Genomic DNA, 19,325 nt, shown 5'->3' with positions numbered 1-19,325 from the left:
CTTCAAGGGTCTGTCCAAGTGCCATAAGCGCAACAAAGATTCCCACAAGAGTCTTTGTTTCTCTGTTTGAATCTGAAAACAACCCCTCCTTACCATGCCAGATAGTGTTTTTGAAGGGAATTAGCCCCCTACTCTTTTTTTTTTTTGCCAAAATGCATTAGTCATGAAACATTACCACCAATAGCTCTAGTTACATAAAACCTACATGCTTATCCAAAATTAATTGTTTCCAAGCTATCTGGGAAACTAAGCATGCTGTGCATGAATAACTCATAGTCACTAACTTTCTGGAATATTTTAAAACCCTAACCTCCTTACTTCTTTTGAAAATAAGATGCCTTAACACTCAGCATGGTTGTGTATTATAGATTCGAAACTCAAAAAGTTTCTAACATGGGTTAGGAATGGCTTTGCCACTTAATGACCTTGGTGTGAATGCCTAAACTTTACAAAACCTATTTTTTTATCTGTAAAATGGGAAGAAAAGCAATTTTTAAAAAAACTCTCTGCCAATATTTGTGTTATTGCAGAATTTCTAGGGTTATCCAGTGGTGGGCAAGGGAGAGCTGCACTGCTTGAAAATTTTAGGGGGAAAAGTGAAGGAATTTAACTGACAAATAATTCACATGTTAAGACAAACATACATATTGTGGATGAGAATATAATCTCAACACTAATTTTGGGATAAAGCCATAGCTTCAAGAAAAATTTTAACAAAGTTAACAGTCAAGGTTGTGGCTCTAGAACCAAGGACTGAACAAGGGGGGCACATAAGCACCTCTCTCCTGCTCTTCAAGGTACTTCAATGGAAAAGTTTTAGAAGCACAAGAAGGGGGTTCACTAACTGAGACTGGGGCTGTCGAGGAAAAACACTGTTGAATTTAGACACAGAAGACTGACCTATGATTTAAAAGATGACAACTTTCATTCTTTATGATCACATCCAATGATTTTGGAAAATACCGTAATTATTGGACCTGTTACTTTAGCGTGTCGAAATCCTTTCAGTTCAGTTCAGTCGCTCAGTCGCATCCAACTCTTTGCGACCCCATGAATTGCAGCACGCTAGGCCTCCCTGTCCATCACCAACTCCCAGAGTTCACTCAAACTCACGTCCATTGAGTCAGTCATGCCATCCAGCTGTCTCATCCTCTGTCGTTCCCTTCTCCTCCTGCCCCCAATCCCTCCTGGCATCAAAGTCTTTTCCAATGAGTCAACTCTTCGCATGAGGTGACCAAAGTACTGGAGTTTCAGCTTTAGCATCAGTCCATCCAGTGAACACCCATGACTGATCTCCTTTAGGATGGACTGGTTGGATCTCCTTGCAGTCCAAGAGACTCTCAAGAGTCTTCTCCAACACCACAGTTCAAAAGCCTCAATTCTTCGGCGCTCAGCTTTCTTCACAGTCCAACTCTCACATCTATACATGACCACAGGAAAAACCATAGCCTTGACTAGACAGACCTTTGTTGGCAAAGCAATGTCTCTGCTTTCGAATATGCTGTCTAGGTTGGTCATAACTTTCCTTCCAAGCAGTAAGCGTCTTTTAATTTCATGGCTGCAGTCACCATCTGCAGTGATTTTGGAGCCCCCCAAAATAAAGTCTGACACTGTTTCTACTGTTTCTCCATCTATTTCCCATGAAGTGATGGGACCAGATGCCATGATCTTCGTTTTCTGAATGTTGAGCTTTAAGCCAACTTTTTCATTCTCCTCTTTCACTTTCATCAAGAGGCTTTTTAGTTCCTCTTCACTTTCTGCCCTAAGAGTGGTGTCATCTGCATATCTGAGGTTATTGATATTTCTCCTGGCAATCTTGATTCCAGCTTGTGCTTCTTCCAGCCCAGCGCTTCTCATGATGTACTCTCCATAGAAGTTAAATAAGCAGGATGACAATATACAGCCTTGATGTACTCCTTTTCCTATTTGGATCCAGTCTGTTGTTCCATGTCCAGTTCTAACAGTTGCTTCCTGACCTGCATATAGGTTTCTCAAGAGGCGGGTTAGGTGGTCTGGTATTCCCATCTTTTTCAGAATTTTCTACACTTTATTGTGATCCACACAGTCAAAGGCTTTGGCATAGTCAATAAAGCAGAAATAGATGTTTTCATGGAACTCTTGCTTTTTCAATGATCCAGTGGATGTTGGCAATTTGATCTCTGGTTCCTCTGCCTTTTCTAAAACCAGCTTGAACATGTGGAAGTTCACGGTTCACGTACTGCTGAAGCCTGGCTTGGAGAATTTTGAGCATTACTTTACTAGCGTGTGAGATGAGTGCAATTGTGTGACCGTTTGAGAATTCTTTGGCATTGCCTTTCTTTGGGATTGGAATGAAAACTGACCTTTTCCAGTCCTGTGGCCACTGCTGAGTTTTCCAAATTTGCTGGCATATTGAGTGCAGCACTTTCACAGCATCATCTTTCAGGATTTGAAATAGCTCGACTAGAATTCTATCACCTTCACTAGTTTTGTTCGTAGTGATGCTTTCTAAGGCTCACTTGACTTCACATTACAGGATGTGTGGCTCTAGGTGAGTGATGAAATCCTTTAAAAATACACTATTAATTATGGTTTCTTATCAAAGGCAGCTTCTTTGGTTAAAGAGTTCAACTTGTTTACAGTCTCCTTCATAATTTCTCAACACTACTAGGGCTTAAGAGCATCTCAAAGAAAAATAATAAAGAGCTCCTGAAACCATTCAAGGCTTCACTGAAGAGCCAGGTGACTGGTCCCACAAAAGGGAGTCATGCTTGGCAAAATGAGGAAGTTCCTGCTGCTGCATTCTACTGGCCTAGGGGGATGATGCAAGAATTTGCAAAAATGAGTGTAAAGAAAAGGCATTCTTAGTAGAACAAGATGTGAACAACTTTAGGACTGAAAATCTGAAGGGAGAACCTCCAGGTGAGAAAGGAGTCTGGGTCTACACTCCCTGGGGTTCACTCTCAAGAAAGAGGAAAAGTAATGCTAACACCACTGCACGAGCTGTTCTTCTCTTTATAGAGGCTCAAGGATTTATCTGCAAATCTCTCTTTCTATGCTGACCTCAGTGCAAATTTTACATAAAGTTAAGAGAGAAAAAAAATCATTATAGAAAAAATAAACATGGTGTTCTGTGATGACCCAGATAGGCAGGATGTGGGGGTGGGGCAGGAGGAGGTCCAAAAGGGAGGCGATGGGCTTCCCAGGAGGCTCTGGGGGAAAGATTCCTTGCGCCAGTGCAGGGGACACAGGAGACCTGGGTTCGATGCCTGGGTCAGGAAGATCCCCCGAGGAAGGGAATGGCACCCACTCCAATATTCTTGCCTGGGAAATTCCATGGACAGAGGAGCCTGGTGGGCTACAGTCCATGAGTCATAAAGAATCGGACCTGACTGAGCACGCAAGAGCCTGCATATGTACACACAGAGCTGATTCACTTCACTGTACAACAGAACTTAATACCACGCTGTGACGCAATTACACCCCCGCCTCCCCCCTCCCCCGCCCCCTCGCAGAGAAACAGCATCAAAAGCTATGTTTCCCAAGGTTTCGGGTTCTGAAAATCTCTCCCAGAGCCGCAGAAGCCTTCCTGACACAACACAGGTGCTCTGCTGGACCATCATCCTCGGGACCTTTGCCTGCTTTCTTCTCTCTCGGCCTCCGGTCCTTCTCTCCGTCAGGCGACCAGCACACAAGGGCTCCCCCCACATTCAGGACTGGCGCTACTGTCCACCTGCTCATCTCACCTCAAACCCTCAAGGGCCAACATGAATGCTGCCCTTTTCTGTTTCAAATCTCCCCGTCCCAAGGGTGCCTCTGCCATCATGATCGTCTCTGGCCTGCAGGGCATGTTTAGCTTTCCACAGCGGCAGGGACTACCACCCACCCACAGAGGCTAAGTCAGTTATCTTCATTTGGGGTCCAGGAATGGACCTCTGGGCGTCCTGAAGTCCCTGAAAACATATACAACATTGTGTGTCTGAGAGTATCCACACACTTCTTCTGGAGTGGACTCACAAATTTCATTAGCTTCTCAGCTCTGTCTATGACCCCAAAATATTAGGAAGCACTGACTTAGATTTTCCAGATTTAGGTGGTGGAACCAGCACCCCTCTGGAACAGTCTGTGAAGAGCCATTGAGGTCATTCCACTACATTCTCAGATATGCAGATGACACTACCCTCATGACAGAAAGTGAAGAGGAACTAAAGAGCCTCTTGATGAAGGTGAAAGAGGAGAGTGAAAAAGCTGGCTTAAAATTCAATATTCAAAAAACGAAAATCATGACATCTGATCTCTCCATGACAAATATATGGGAAAAAAATGGAAACAGTGACACACTTTATTTTCTTGGGCTCCGAAATCGCTGTGGTTGGTAACTGTAGCCATGAAATTAAAAGATGCTTGCTCCTTGGAAGAGAAGCCATGACAAACCTAGACGGCATATTAAAAAGCAGAGACATCGTTTTGCTGACAAAGGTCCATAGAGCCAAAGCTATGGTTTTTCCAGTAGTCATGTATGGATGTGAAAGTTGGACCATAGAGAAGGCTGAGAGCCAAAGAATTTATGCTTTCAAACTGAGACATTGGAGAAGACCCTTGAAAAATCCTTTGGACTGTAAGGAGATCAAACCAGTCAATCCTAAAGGAAATCAACCCTGAATATTCATTGGAAGAACTAATGCTGAAGCTTAAGCTCGAACACTTTGGCAACCTGATGCAAAGGGTCGACTCATTAGAAAAGACTCTGATTCTGGGAAAGATTGAGGGCAGTAGAAGGGAACGATAGAAGATGAGATGGTTGAACGGCATCATTGACTCAATGGCCGTGAGTTTCAGCAAACTCTGGGAGATGGTAAAGGATAGGGAAGCCTGGTGTGCTGCAGTCCATGGGGTCGCAATGAGTCTAACATGACTTAGCAACTGAACAACAACCACTATTCCGAAACAAAGATAGTCTGTATCCATCCTGGCTAACAGTGTAACATTAGCTTCATACAGAATAATTCTAACCTGTATGAAAGAGGCACTAGCACCCACATACAACATCTCATAAATGCCCAGCCTGGAACCCCTCTCCCAGTCTTCATCATTCTTTCCCCAGAGGAAAGCATATTCTATTTCATGCATAATCTAGTTACCTGAATTTCTGGTCCTCAGAATTAGAAGCAACGTATTTAAAAGGAGGCTTCCCTGGTGGCTCAGAGAGTAAAGCATCTGCCTGCAATGCAGAAGACCTGGTTTCGATCCCTGGATCAGGAAGATTCCCTGGAGAAGGAAATGGCAACCCACTCCAGTACTCTTGCCTGGAAAATCCCATGGACTGAGAAGCCTGGTAGACTACAGTCCATGGGATCGCAAAGAGTCAGACACGACTGAGCAACTTCAATTTCTTTCTTATTTAAAAGGAAAGAGATGGTATAAGTAGATGCACTGATAACAATAAGAAAAAACTTGGTCTCTCTGAGCCTCAGTTCCCTCATCTGTAAAATGGATACAGTGAGAGCTTGCTCAGAGGGTCACTGTGAAGATTAGATGAAGTTTCCCATGTGGTGTTATGTGTACCTAGCATACATTACATAGTAAGAGTTTTCTTACTGACTGGTTGTCAGTCTTGATGGCAGAAAAATAAAGTCACAGTTAATACACATGAGTACTGGAGCTATTTTGCATCTGAGCAAAGAATATGACACTTAAAAATAACCTCAACCTTTAAGATGGAAGACCTAGTACAACATTATATGCTTGTAACAATGAGTCATTCAACAACTCTAAACACAGTATTTCTAAATTGCATACACATATATGCAAATGTAGAAAAAGTATAAAATCATGCATAGATAGGATGATATATACCAAACTGAGGCCAGTGATTACCTCTGGTAGCAGTAATTAGTTAGGAGGCTCTAATTTCTTCCATGAAAAAGGTGAGAATGAATACTACATGTTGTTTTTAAGTTTTAAACTTTGCACAGTGGGTCCACGTGGATACTATTATGTTCTGTAGTTTTCTATATGTTTGGAATATTTCATAATTAAAAATTAAACATAGATAAAAAGAAAAAAAAGAGTTATTCAATAATTAAGAACTACATGCCTAAGTTGTATAATAGCTCAAAGGGTCCTCAAGAAGCAAACAAGCATGAATCCACTTGAGAAAATCTCCATGCAAAGGGTTAAAACATTTAAAATAATTATCTGCACACTTTCTTCTCCAAATATGCACAAAAAGACAAAGTGTCAATGTAATTTAAATACTTCAAATATGGCCCCTCCTTTTTTTTCTGACATGCTGGAGTTACCCCAAAAGTAGATATCGTAGGACAAATTTTTCTCAAATTCAATAAAAAGGATCATGGACCGAACAGCAAGAACATTAAAATGCATATGAATGACACTACTGTGGTCAGCAGGCGTTTTAGAAATCACACTGTATTTTTGAATGTACAACAAGAATTAAATCAGAATCAGGGGCTCCCCTGGTGGCTCAGTGGAAAAGAATCCGATTGTCAATGCAGGAGACACAGGTTCAATCCCTGGTCTGGGGAGATCCGACATGCTGTGGAGCAGCTAAGCCTGTGCCACAGCTAGGGAGCCTGTGCTCCACGAGAGGAGCCACCACAACGAGAAGCCAGCATTGCAACCGGAGAGCAGCCCCCGCTCTCTGCAGCCAGAGAGAAGTCCACAGCAACGAAGACCCAGCAAAGCCAAAAATAAATAAATAAAATTATGTTAAGAAGACTCAATTATGAAAAAAGAATTAAATCAGAATCAACATGTGATAGAGAAAAAAGTGAACCTTAATTTGCGAAAGGACAATCATATATTCTGTAGCTGAAAATATATGGGTAGTGTCCATAATACCATATGTAAAGAAAATAGATCCATTGAAGAATCACTAATACCTAAGCTTTCACCCTCCCTTCCTTGGTTGTACCCACTGGAAATAGGAATAAATATCCCCTTCACCACCATACTAGATCCTGCTGAAGTCTGAGGTGGAAAATGAAGCTGGGAGAAAAACCTGATTACATATGCGTCAAGCGCAAGCACAAATAAATGCTTCTGGATTGTAAGGATAAGATGCTCAGGGCTTATTAGGGCTCCTTGATCCAGAGAGATTTAAGGATCTGGTTTCAATTAGATGCTTTAAGCTAGTAAAACTACGTTCATAAATACACACTTATAGAAGAACTTAAAACTAAGATAATTAAGATGCTGAGGAAAGGAATGGAATTCCTTTCCTGCCCCTCCTTTATTTGCAATCCAGTTGAAAGAAGAAAAAAAGAGCTGAATGATTTCATGAATTAAATAATGGTGGCAAAATTAAATAAACGAATCCAGAAGGATCTTCACAAACCGAACACTGATACAGTGAATCTTTGGGGAGGAAGTGTACAAGTTCATGACCTTTGACACAGTGGCCACTGGCTAAAACCAACACAAGTGTAAAAAGGTAAACTTCAGAAGCAAGTGGAATTAGATCAGTGCAGGGAATTCAGATGGTTGCTTATTAAGTGAAAAAGGGTAACTATTATATTTAGCACATAATCTGTGTTCTTCCAAGACTGTAAGGCCTGAAAACAAAGGCAGGCTGGGTCAAGAAAGAAGAAAAGGAGAGATGAGTCTTATTTCTCTAAACAAATGCCTGAGCAAAACTCACATGTCCACCAGAACGGACTTGCTACCAGTGACTGCTTTCATTCTAGATCACCGTTGACAAATTTCTTATGGTCAGATTAACTTCTGACATGTCAAAAACATCTGTAGGTGGTGGCTATGGCTATCAGCATGGCATGGCTTTGGAGTTCAAATCAAACATCTCACTCTTTGTGTTCATAAAACCAAAGGCAGAAGAGCAGAAGAAGGGGTTCTACCTGTCGTCAGTCTGTGCCGCCAAGGTGTGGCTGTCAAGCACTTGAAAGATGGTTAGTCTGAAAGGCGATGTGCATTAAGTACAAAACGCACAGCAGATTCCCAAGACTTGGCAGGGAAAAAGACCGTCAAACACTCTATTAATCATTTGTTTATCGATTAAGCCTTGAAATGGTATTTTAGATATACTAGGCACACCAGGAAACTGAAGGACAGAGAGTTAAAGGAATTTCAGGTCACAGAGGTAAGCAGCTGAGGAAACAAGATTCAAGGCCAACTGACCAACTAACATTCAAGAGCCTCTCCAGTCTAACTTACTTTTCAGATGGTCTCTCCCTCCCCCTTTCTTTGTCACACCTTCTCCCCTGCAGGCAAACCAGACCACCTACTTTCCCTGTCTGCACATCATGTCTTCAGGGTACTATTCTCCCCGCCAGGAATGACTTCCCTTTTCCTATTTCCATATAACAAAACTCAGCTCACAGGACACTTCTTCCATGAAGCCTTTCCTGAACTTCAAGTGGAAACGAATTCCTTTTTCTTGTATTACTTTTTAGTCATAGATGTATTTAGTTTATCTTCTTGATAAGAGGAACTTGGCTTTGTGCATATTTAGATCGCCTATGGTTCCTAGCCCAGAGATCACATAATAGGTGCTCCAAAGTTCTTTTAATAAATGAATGAGTATTTGAAGTATTTAAAGATACAGGATAAAAACTAAAACTGTTTTCTATCCTCAAAAAGGTGTACAGTCAAGTACGGGAGGAAAGATGGACTAACCAACTGATATAAAGCAAACGCTTTTCTGTCCCCAATTATAGGAGGCCAAAGGGAATTGAAGAATGGCAACTTCACTCTCACTCACCTCCTTCTATTCAAATCCTAGCACACGGCAATGCTTGGCAGACATCCTTCAGACACGATCAGGCTATAACTGAGTTCTAGCCATACTGCCTGGCTGACATCTGTAGCAACAACTTTACACACCACAAAGAACCCAGACTTAGGAAAGCAGCTGTTCTGAAAATACCTGTGCTCTTTCATCATCACGTGGCCACCTTGCCAGCGGCTCTCAGAGATGCAAATATAAATTACTCCATATTGTGTTCTAAGAAATCAAGATATTCCTCCTGGCAAGTGTATCCTAATTGCTGGTTTTAAATTTTTTTAAACTTGACATCCGGAAAAGACACTATGTAGCCCTTTATAATGACTCATGGTTGAAGATATCTTTTAGCGAGACGTTGGCAGGTGGTATATAAAATAAGGAAATGCGTGAACATGAAGAGAGACAGTACCCAAGATGACTGGATAAGGCAGCTTGCCAGCCAGCCAGGACCTGATCAGAGGTGTCTCTACTAAGTAACATTTTGAAATATTTTTTAAAAAACAGCTCTGAATCCTGTCATGCGTGGAAAGCAATAATAAACACTTGTAAGAAATGTATTCCGCAATTACCATCCACAGTTATGACTAAGGATAGGGAGATACTGCGTTGGTGTTCTTCCAATGTGGAGGATTAAACTACTGAATTTGGGACCAGCAAACCAGGAAATGAGAGAAGTCCAAGGTGGAATAGTATCATCACTGAGGGAAACCTGAAGGGCTAGCTTTGGGTTACATGGGCGACAAGTTTCAGTCCCCATTTTTCAGGGAGGGCACAAGGATGAGAGCAGGGGAGGTGTGTGCACAGGAAGCAGCAAATGTCTTTACTCAAGGCAGCGGGAGTGAAGCAAAAGGGAATTTCAAAGCAAACCCCAAAGCCAGCGGGCAGAGGAATCAACCCGACCTGTGGACCAGTCAATCCCCACCTTGACCAAGACCGCTGATCACATGATGTAACTTACAAAATCAGCCATAACACAGAAAAATTTAACTACACTGCCTCACTGGTAAGCTATACACGTAAGGCAGGAGTGCAGAATTTCACAGAAAGATCTATCAGGTAAACACATCTTCACCTCGGAGAAAATATGTTGAGCAACTTTGAAAACAGGAATAACACAACTCTCTTCTTTTTCAGTAAACCTCCAAAATTTGAGGCCAGGAGCCATTTCCTTCTCCAGGGGATCTTCCTGATCCAGGGATCGAACCTGGGTCTCCTGCATTGGCAAGTGAGTTCCTTACCACTGAGCCATCATCAGGAAAACAGAAGATTCTCTCCCACTTTAGAGAAAAATGAGGCCTTAAAGAAAGGACTAACCATCCCAAGACCAGAGTAGGCAGTCAGGCCTCATCTTGATTTTATTATTCTTTTTTAAATGTTTATTTATTTGGCTGTGATGGGTCTTAGTTGTGGCATGTGGGATCTTTTACTTGTAGGGCAGTTGGGGCATGTGGGATCTGGTTCCCTGACCTGGGATCACACCTGGACCCCTTGCATTGAGAGAGCAGAGCCTTAGCCACTGAACCACCAGACAAGTCCCCCAACCTTGATTTAAGACTGTAAAAAAGAATATAGAGTCTCAAAACTGAAATCTGGAGCTTGACAAGTTTAGGGGTGCGCTTTCTCTCAAAGGTTTATACTGAATATTTTTATCATTTATTTACAGTTCCTCAGCATTTTTTCATATCTTGGCTAATTGAATCCTTCTGCCATTCTATATCCTTTACACTTGTATCTTTATCTACTTGTACTATATTATGACCGCTAATAAATTCCCTAAACTAGGCACTTTAAATGTATGCAGGGATTATATATACATTTATTGAGTACTGGGCATGTGTATTCTTAACAGAAATAGTAATATCAATCCCTGTTAACCAAACACTTGCAACTGTGTGCCAGGCACTGTGCTATAATTATACATTTTCTTCTTTAATCCCCAACAATATGAGTAGGTTACAATTCTCATTATAATTTTTATTTTACAAACGAGGAAGCAGAGGCAGAGGGAGGTAGACCCACTGTTGGTTAGTGATGTGATTAGCTTTTCCCTGACTCTAGAATTTATACTCTTCGCCATTACATTCTCCCATAGGCCATATTCTTGTGGTTTTCCCTTTATATTATGTAGCCTCCTGCAGTTTTCTTTATTCAGTGCCTTGCTGAAGACCCCAAACACAGGCACATGTAATAAAGCCATTTTTATGATCTTAGTTGGAGTAACAGTCCCAGTAGTAGCATAGCTAGCAGCAGCTTCAGGAAAGGTAGCTAGCTGTAAGAAAGCAAAAAACAGGCTTGGGCCTTCCCAAGAATCCATTTCTGAATGTGTCCCAGAGGTGCACTATTTTTTTTCCCTTCCAACCTTGATAATCAAATTTATCCCTTAATAGCTAAAGTCATGCCTCTGCTGGTGACAAGAAGTTAAGAATCTTAAATCTCTGAGGGACAGATGACAGCCTAGTACTATCAATCTGGTTTGGGAAGAGAAGGCTGTGAAATGGCCTTAAGTGTCTGATAGGAGATTCTTCGCAGGCAGCCTGAAAAATCCGTGGACGGTGATAATGATAAAAACCAATTCTCAGCAGGTAGAGCTTGAAGTAAAAGCAGTCTCTCTCTGACATCAGAAGGAAGTATTCTTAGACCTTCTTTAAAAAGAGCCAGGCAAGCTATTGTTTCTACTCCCTCAGAAGGGAAATTGATGGAGAGAGACAATCAAAGCTGCTGATGTCTGCACTGACACTTCCAAACACTGGGATTCTACTATGAACCACACTTTTTAAATGAAACACAGACATTGTCTTCAGGGGTGGGAGGTGGGGTAGGGGTAGGATGTGTGCCTTCCTGAGAAGACTGGGTTCCTGCATTTTAGTAAAAAGTTTATTATTCCAGCCATCATGTTTTTCTTCCATTTTTATCACCAGTTCCCTTTTGGGTACCCTGTTGACCTTGGGCACAGATAATCAAGGACCATCTTTGGTGCCACAGCTAGGTCAAAGTCATATCATTTTTCACATCATTGTCTTAGTTAAAAAAATTCTAGGAGAGGGGGATTTCCATCTCCTTTCATCCTACGATTTGCGGTTTTAAGTCACTAGTTGGGAATTCAGTCACTTTGTTGCATCTAAAGATCAAGTAATGGAACTTTCACTCTTTTTTAATTTTCAAAGCTCAAGTAATGGAATCCAAGTTGAAACTGTATTAATTCACTCTGCTTTAACCCTGGAGACGTATTTCATAAAAATCCAAGTATTATGAAATAGTCAAAATTGTCTTCATGTGTGGAAAGGTGTTTTCTTCTTTGGTGTGCCTGTCAGCCGTGAAATAAAACTCTAAAATGTGGGAAAGCTAGAAAACAGGGGCTCTGGGCATGGCATTCTCCAAAGAGATCCTTATGACTCCGTCAAATGAGAACACTTTAGTTTTAATGACACACCAGGACTTTTCTCTGAAAGGTTCTGGGAATGGCAGACTTATTCCTGGTTAGACCCCCTCTCTCGCCTTAACCCCCATAACCCGTCTTGTTTTTCCTGCCCCCACCAGGATGGGAAGAAAACGTCCTTAGGAGACCTTTCCTTTTTTATATTACACAATCTCATCTCTGGAATTCAAGTCCTCTTACGGCTCAGCCCAAATAAGAAGTGCTTGTCACCAGGAAGGCGGCCATCTGAACACGCAGCAGCTGGATGAGAAAAGAGGGCATGTCAGCCCAGAGCAGCAGAGAGGGTTTCTCACGGCAGCTATTTGCAACCCTCCAAGGAGCTTCAGAGGCTGCCCATTAAAACCCTGTTAAAACACTTCTGATGTTGTCAGCAGAAGAGAGCTGAAATAGCACAGCGATCGCTGAGATGCTATCTGCCTCGAGCAATTCAATGGTACTGTCAATACTATGAGCAAGAAGGTACAAGATAAGCAACAACCTAATTTCTACATCAAAATTTCATAAACTCCCTCAGCGGGCAGCACTCCATGTGGGCACATAGAGACCAAGCTAGTGGACCACCCTGGGGAGAAAAAAAAAGACCTTTGAGTTCAGATCTGGCCCCAAAGTCCTGAACCTACACACAGCTACTGAACTTACAACACTCCCTAGGAAATTTTCCCAGAAAGGAATTGCTGGAATGAATGGTCCTTTCCCGGGCACCCCTGGGCACCAGTCAAGACATGGGATTTCTGGATGAGGTTCCTTTCTCAGAGGTCTTAGTATGTTCAAAAGACAACTTGCTGTATCAACATCCATCCATGTTTGTTCCTCATGAGAAAAGTACAGTTGTATTGAAAAGGCTACAGAATCTGCTGGATTTCATACTTCACTGCCCTGCTTCTGATTTCCTACAACAGTATTAGTCACAGAGACCAGAATCCTAATTCCAGAGCACCTTTCCTTGTCAGCAAATATCAAGAAGCAGCTATCTGTTTTGGATCTGAGTTGATAACAGCAGGTTACAGAGGTGAATCCCTCTGTTTTAGAAGCACACACCCTGGTATCATTCCATTTGGTGGCTCTTTCTTTTGGCCAACATAGGGTGATAAGTAGACTGGCTGTCATTCGTATTGGTGGACTTTTAAGGGTGAAACGGTGAGCACCGCTGATAAATAAACTGACACGTGCAAGCAGGATCTGGGGAGACTGGGACCTATGGTTAGCCAGGTTGAGTCCTCGCAGTAAATCGAGGCTTGAAAAGTTGTGTGATGGGATAGGAAGTGAATAAGTGGTTTTTTCCTCACAGAATGAACAGCAGTCTGGAATGAGGATGCTCAGCCCACCAGCTGGATGTCTTTCTTGCCTAATAACAAACATCAGGCTGTTTGATCCACAGTTGTTCACGCAGACAACCGTGCCAACTCAGCCCTGACTTCTCGGTGAGAGGGCGGGGGCATCACCACGTGATTACAATGCAGTCACATTTACCCGCTGCAGTTTCACATGCAGGGTCCTGGGACAGCCAGCAACATGTTTCCAGGAAATCTACCTGAAGCCAAGAGCATGCTGGTCTTAGGGTCCTCTTCTCTAGCCCCAAAGTACAGACCCTAGTGGACAGAAGGTAGGAAGGGGACTCCAGACTGAGAAAGCCAGTGCAGCCAGCTCCACGAGGAACAAGAGATAAGCACTCAATTCAACTTCTCATGACCTAGCACTTAGCATTTCTTCTTTTAACCTTCTTAGTTTTCCTTATTCAAGTTGGCTGGAGACCATGAAAGCCCAACCAGGCTAGAAGCAAAGCAATATTAAGTGAAGGCCTACTTGGAAAAGGTCTGCTAATCTCAAGATTTCTGGCAGTCACTAGTCTACCTAAATCATCAGTGGCCAATTATAACTGTTCATTCAAAACACAAAGGTATCTCAGAGCCATAAATTCAGTAACCAGACTACTCTGAGGAAGTCTGACACTTTACTTGCCTAGTTTATTTTGTGCCTGGCATTAGACAGTATTTAAAAACCATTTTGAGGAAGGGAGAAAATAAGGCTTCAAGGAGTTTGAGCAGAGCAAGTATGAGTCACTACATGATCAAGAAAAAGATTTCTCAAGCATATCAATGAGTGAGAGGGATCTGCCTGATGATACCAGATCTGTAAAACCCAACATGAGATAAAAGGGAGAGGGATTCTGAAGGGTGTCTAGGTCCTGGGAATATGCCCTTCATTTATTTGTCCATTCCTTCAATCGCTCCAAATAACCATGACAGGGGGAAAAAAAAAGTGTTTCTGCTCTCAGTTCCTGTTTATCTTTTTCATAAAAGATTTCCTATAATTTACATTTCTAAGGCAAGCCAAACTAAGCCACAGTGATTCCCGGGTCACAATATCCTCACCAAATACTTCCAAACTATTGTAAGGACTGGAGATCATCCAGGTGGGAAAAGAATCTATTCTTTTCAAGAATCCAGATTTTTCACCATCACAAAAGGCAGTGTGCGTGCGTGCATATGAAGTCGCTTCGGTGGTGTCCGACTCTTTGCAACCCACTGGACTGCAGCCCACCAGGCTCCTCTGTCCATGAGATTCTCCAGGCAAGAATATTGGAGTGGGTTCACAAAAGGAAGAGGACACTTTATAACCAGCACCAACTTTAAACTCTTCGTGGCAGACAAACAACTCTGCAGATTAAGGACTCGATATTTAGATACAGGAAAACCTGCACAAGTATGTCCAAACTCACTGTTAACAAACGCACATTCAATTCTGCTATCTCAGAAGAATGGGTTTGAAAATTATCTTTAAAACCATTTTTTACTGAAGTATAGTAGATTTACAATATTGTGCTAATTTCTGCTATACAGCAAAGTGACTCAGTTATACATATGTATAATCTTTTAATATTCTTTTCTATTATGTGAGAATTATCTTACTTCATATAAAATCAACAAGTATTTATTGAATTGCCTAGTTCATAGATACTGTATAAAATAGAAAGAAAGTATTAGCTGCTCAGTGGTGTCCGACTCTTTGCGAGTCCATGGACTGTAGCCCGCTAGGCTCTTCTCTCCATACTGGACTGGGTTGCCATTCCTCTCTCCAAGGGAATCTTCCCAACCCAGGGCATTGCAGGCAGATTCTTTACTGACATTATAACATAGGCTAAATCCTACCTGTGTTTTAATTTGGTTTCTTCATTCTGAACAGTTAGGTTTTTGTTTGTTTTTACTTTAAACTTCTGTTGAGGGTAGGATGAATTCTAGAAAAAAAACAGCTTCTCCCTCAATACTCTGTAAACCTGAGTTAAGGCAAATCAGACAAAAGAGTGACAGAAATCCCAATAGGAGTATCTTCTGTTGTAATTAAACACATATTGACATCACTCTAAATCCACTATGCTCAATTTCTGGACATCCCACGATACACTAGGAATTTCTCTCCTCACTTACTTACTTTATTTATAGGAAACGGGAATAGACAACTCACATCAGCTGCCTAATCTGAAATGATGCTATACCTCCACAGGGAGGGAAATGGCTGAGAGATTATGGAATAAAATATACAATCAGCAAGATACTCAGCAAAAGGTTCTGAAATATAAGAGATCTACCGCTAGGAGAACCAACATAAATATATATTTTCCTAATTTAGAAAAACGGACTTATATATTACACTCGTAAAAGCAAAAGAGATTCAACTAAGACAGAGGTTTCCTGTACTTCCCTAGTGGTCCAGGGGTTAAGAATCCACCTGTAATGCAGGGTACAAGGGTTTGATCCCTGGTCTGGGAACTAAGAACCCACAGCCATGGAGCAACTAAGCCTGTGTGCTGCAACTACTGAGTTTGCACACTCTAGAGCCCGTGTGCCACAACTAGAGAGGCTACATGCCACCACTACCGAAGCTCAAGTGTTCTGCAGCCTGCAACAATTGAGTCTACACGCCACAACTAGAGTCCCATGCACCGCAACAGAAGATCCCACATGATGCAACGAAGATCCTGCATGTCCCAACTAAGACCCAAAGTAGCCAGATAAGTAAATAATATTAAAAAAAAAAAAAAAACAGGTTCTCAAATTTGGCTCTACACTGGAATCATCTAGGGAATTTCTTTTTAATTTTTATTTTTACTTTATTTTACTTTACAATACTGTATTGGTTTTGCCATACATTGACATGAATCCACCACGGGTGTACATGAGTTCCCAAATGTGAACCCCCCTCCCATCTCCCACCCCATATCATCTCTCTGGATCGTCCCCGTGCACCAGCCCCAAGCATCCTGTATCCTGTATCAAACATAGACTGGCGATTCGTTTCTTACATGATAGTATACATGTTTCAATGCCATTCTCCCAAATCATCCCACCCTCTCCCTCTCCCTCAGAGTCCAAAAGTCCGCTCTACACATCTGTGTCTCTTTTGCTGTCTCGCATTAGGGAATTTAAAAAAAATACTAATGTCTGTGCTTCACCCTCAACTGCTCTGAGTGCAGTCTGGAGAGAGGGAATTTTTGAAAGGTTCCCAAAGAATTCTAATGTGCAACCAAGGTTGAGAATCACTGCATAAGCGTTGCTGGTGTCCATATCTAATGAAGCCTGGATATCTTGAACTGGGGGCAGTTAGCAAATGGAGGAGGTGAATATGAAAGAAAGAGAAACTGGGAGAGACTAAGAGTTGGAAAAGGTCAGTTTTCATTCCAATTCCAAAGAAAGGCAATGCCAAAGAATGCTCAAACTACTGCACAATTGCACTCATCTCACATGCTAGTAAAGTAATGCTCAAAATTCTCCAAGCCAGACTTCAGCAATACGTGAACCGTGAACTCCCTGATGTTCAAGCTGGTTTTAGAAAAGGCAGAGGAATCAGAGATCAAATTGCCAACATCCGCTGGATCATGGAGAAAGCAAGAGAGCTCCAGAAAAACATCTATTTCTGCTTTATTGACTATGCCAAAGCCTTTGACTGTGTGGATCAAAATAAACGGTGGAAAATTCTGAAAGGGATGGAAATACCAGACCACCTAACCTGCCTCTTGAGAAATCTATATGCAGGTCGGGGAGCAAGTTAGAACTGGACATGGAACAACAGACTGGTTCCAAATAGGAAAAGGAGTACGTCAAGGCTGTATATTGTCACCCTGCTTATTTAACTTCTATGCAGAGTACATCATGAGAAACGCTGGACTGGAAGAAACACAAGCTGGAATCAAGACTGCCGGGAGAAATATCAATAACCTCAGATATGCAGATGACACCACTCTTATGGCAGAAAGTGAAGAGCTAAAAAGCCTCTTGACGAAAGTGAAAGAGGAGAGCGAAAAAGTTGGCTTAAAGCTCAACATTCAGAAAACGAAGATCATGGCATCTGGTCCCATCACTTCATGGGAAATAGATGGGGAAACAGTGGAAACAGTGTCAGACTTTATTTTTGGGGGCTCCAAAATCACTGCAGATGGTGACTGCAGCCATGAAATTAAGACGCTTACTCCTTGGAAGAAAAGTTATGACCAACCTAGATAGTATATTCAAAAGCAGAGACATTACTTTGCTGACTAAGGTCCGTCTAGTCAAGGCTATGGTTTTTCCAGTGGTCATGTATGGATGTGAGAGTTGGACTGTGAAGAAGGCTGAGCGCGGAAGAATTGATGCTTTTGAACTGTGGTGTTGGAGAAGAGTCTTGAGAGTCCCTTGGACTGCAAGGAGATCCAACCAGTCCATTCTGAAGGAGATCAACCCTGGGATTTCTTTGGAAGGACTGATGCTAAAGCTGAAGCTCCAGTACTTTGGCCACCTCATGCGAAGAGTTGACTCATTGGAAAAGACTCTGATGCTGGGAGGGATTGGGGGCAGGAGGAAAAGGGGACGACCGAGGATGAGATGGCTGGATAGCATCACGGACTGGATGGATGTGAGTCTGAGTGAACTCCGGGAGTTGGTGATGAACAGGAAGGCCTGGCGTGCTGCGATTCATGGGGTCGCAAAGAGTCGGACATGACTGAGTGACTGAACTGAACTGAACTGAATGTTAATCTTTCACACTTCTTGTAAATAATCACAATTTTCTTTGAGATTAAGGAGCTTTAAAAATATGTCAAATATACTCCTCTGTATTCTAGAGTCTGCAGCATAATGCACACTCGTTTCCACTCTATGCAAGGGAGCAATGCGTACAAGTTAGGAGACATATTCAAGTGTCTGCATGTCTCTAGTTTAGGTCTTTCACCAAATACTAAACTGAAGTAGAGAATGGTAAAGTGTTAGGAGAAAAGAGACCTAGGTAGTAATAGAGATAAATAAAAACCAAGACCACCAGATTCTCCATCCAGAGAAAGAAGAATCAGCTAAGCTAGTTCTTTTCTCTGGTACTTTGATGCCTGAAATGTTTTCTCTAACTGATGGGTTTCAAGAGACATCTGTTTCTCTCTCAAAAGAGTTAAAAGAATTAGACATCAGTGAAATATATCCTGGTCTTTTATTCTCAAGAAGCTAGCTCCCTGAACTGAAAAATATTAGACCAAGCCAAGAAACAGATTAAGAAAAATCATAATAATAGACAATATGTGAAATTAATCCTGGTTAGTTACATTTCCTGCTTATCTGCTCCTGCTATCAAAAGAGAGATCCTGATTAGTTCCTTATATTTTATCTAATGGATGTAAGAGAAATGTAGGTTGCATTTATAGGGTAAGTCTGCACATTAACTACGCAAGTGGCAAATTTTCTGAGATGAAACCAGTAACAGACTTGTGGTACATTCATTGATAGCCAGAGACTGCCCTTTTGAATAGTTATCTTTCAGTAGTTTCCAGGAAAGTCACTGTTAATCCCAAGTAGTTCCAACAAAATATACCTTTAGTTGGAATGCGATTCTTTGAAACTAGCCCTACAGAGTCCTCCCGTGAGGTTAGTTAGTATCTGCGGCCCCACTTTAACTCAAGCAACCGGGCCTCCCTGGTGGCTCAGTAGTGAAGAAGCTGCCTGCCAAGGCAGGAGACACAAGTTCAATCCCTGATCTAAGATCTCACATGCTGTGGAGAGACTAGGCTTGCGCGCCACAACTATTAAGCTTGTGCTCTAGAGCCCGGGAGCCACTTACTGAAGCCTGTGCATCCTAGAGCCCACGTTCCACAACAGGAGAAGGCACTGCAACGAGAAGCCTGCACACCGC

General features: G+C 42.0%; 1 protein-coding gene across 1 annotated transcript in view; it reads right to left on the bottom strand.

The window, feature by feature from the left end:
* Positions 1-19,325, bottom strand: part of BCAS3 (BCAS3 microtubule associated cell migration factor) — a 598,439-nt gene that overhangs the window by 142,919 nt on the left and 436,195 nt on the right. The gene's annotated exons all lie outside the window — the stretch shown is intronic.

Source organism: Oryx dammah, unplaced genomic scaffold (assembly GCF_014754425.2).
Source record: "Oryx dammah isolate SB20612 unplaced genomic scaffold, SCBI_Odam_1.1 HiC_scaffold_8, whole genome shotgun sequence".
NCBI lineage: Eukaryota > Metazoa > Chordata > Mammalia > Artiodactyla > Bovidae > Oryx > Oryx dammah.
This window is presented reverse-complemented; position numbering and strand designations above follow the sequence as displayed.